At 31.4% G+C, this 1,711-nt stretch overlaps 1 non-coding gene across 1 annotated transcript; it reads left to right on the forward strand.

The window, feature by feature from the left end:
- The first annotated feature begins 1,091 nt into the window (after positions 1-1,091).
- Positions 1,092-1,306, forward strand: LOC143542842 (small nucleolar RNA U3). The gene has a single exon (XR_013136965.1). It is a non-coding gene; the product is annotated as a small nucleolar RNA U3 (small nucleolar RNA).
- Positions 1,307-1,711: the final 405 nt, after the last annotated feature.

Genomic DNA, 1,711 nt, shown 5'->3' on the forward strand with positions numbered 1-1,711 from the left:
GATAAATATTATTATAGAATAGATTCTCAGGTATTATATACCGTTTCAAATACGTTTGATCTTTTCGTGAGTAAACAACAGAAACTCTATAAAATAATACACTTGGGACCACCAAAATTTATTATTTAAAAAAGTTATTAATTAATCGATAAATTAATAATTATTAATTTATATATTAATTAATATTTTATTAATTTATAGTAGAATACTTAGTTTACAAACACCTTTCAAGCTTCCACTTAATTATTGTATATAATGCATGTATATCAAATGAACGGCCCAATTTGAAAGAAACCTTCAATCTCCCACCTTATTATGCCTCTTGTGTTCAATGTATCACTTCGCGAAATGAAGCTATTAAAGCGGCAATCACATTGAACAATTTCTTGTTGAGCTATGAGAAAACAACACCAGAAGTTCTTACCATGCTAAGGAAAATTAGAGACGAGATTCAAGGGGAAATTGATTTCAACAAAAAAACAAAAGACAATTGAGTCATTTTTCAAGAAACCTTCATAAATCATTCATGTAATATGCTATATATAAGGAATTATTAATTTATATTTTATATGGGGTCTAAAGAAATTATCTAAAATGTATTATCTTATAATTTTAGTGAATTATTAATTTAACACCCGATCCCCGAGTCGAGACCGACAAAAAATATTATCTTAGAGAGTTTATTAAATAATTGAGTATTAATTTATCGAGTTTTTATTGTATTGTATTTTGTTTAAGAGTGCCTCGAATGGAATTTTGGAGCCATTACCTGTAGTTACTGATACGTAAACTCATTATAAGAATAAAAAGCAGGAACATAAAAACCAGAGGGAAATTAATTTATTTTTCTTTGTTTTGTTGTTCAAATAAATAAATAAGTAAATTATATTATATTTTTATTTTGTCTAAGTAAAATAAAGCGTTAATAGTTTTTGTTTGTTTTTTCATCTGTGTATAATTTCCCTTTAGTAAACTTAGAAGTTAAAAGGTAGTAAGTATGATGTTGGGCCAGTTTGTGTATGTTTCCTCCCACATCGTCCGGAATTGAAAACCAAAGTTTGTTTATAATCGGCACACAGAGGTAGAACAACACAACCTTACTTGAACAGAATCTGTTCTATAGGCTCGTACCACTGTATTCTTGATTCCTAAAAAGACAGAAATCAATGTCTGGTTGATGAATCGAGACCATAGTGGTAGAGCGTGTGATTTTTTAAGAGATTTAATCTTCGGATTCAAATTCTTTTTGTTATAACATGGTGTCTAGAAGTGGGTTTTTTCAAGAGAAAAAACTGTTGCTCAGCTGGTGAATATATGGTGTCGGTGGTGCCCCAGCTTTTTTGTAGTGTATTAGGATTATCACAACGAAACTAAACACAAAAACGGAAGCAATCGATAACATGAGGATTTAATGTGGTTCTGACCTACATCCGCAGGTGACAACTATGTATTCTTTATTGAGTGGCTAACAATTATAAGTACATAATTTGATATAAATAGAGACTAATCTAGAGTTTGTATCTTGTTAAACAATAAATCTAAATTGGGTTGGGCATGGGCACAACTGCCCGCACTCATCTCCTCTTTTGATCTCAAATAATAAACCGGGCCTACGAATCTAGAGGTGTGCAAAAAAACTGGTTTGAGACCGGTTCATGGCAAACCGACCCGAACCGGTTTGACAAGCAAACCGGTTTCACCCAAACCGGTT

The sequence above is a fragment of the Bidens hawaiensis genome, unplaced genomic scaffold, assembly GCF_021521415.1.
Source record: "Bidens hawaiensis isolate Kalapana, Puna unplaced genomic scaffold, B.hawaiensis_p1.1 tig00012998_1, whole genome shotgun sequence".
NCBI lineage: Eukaryota > Viridiplantae > Streptophyta > Magnoliopsida > Asterales > Asteraceae > Bidens > Bidens hawaiensis.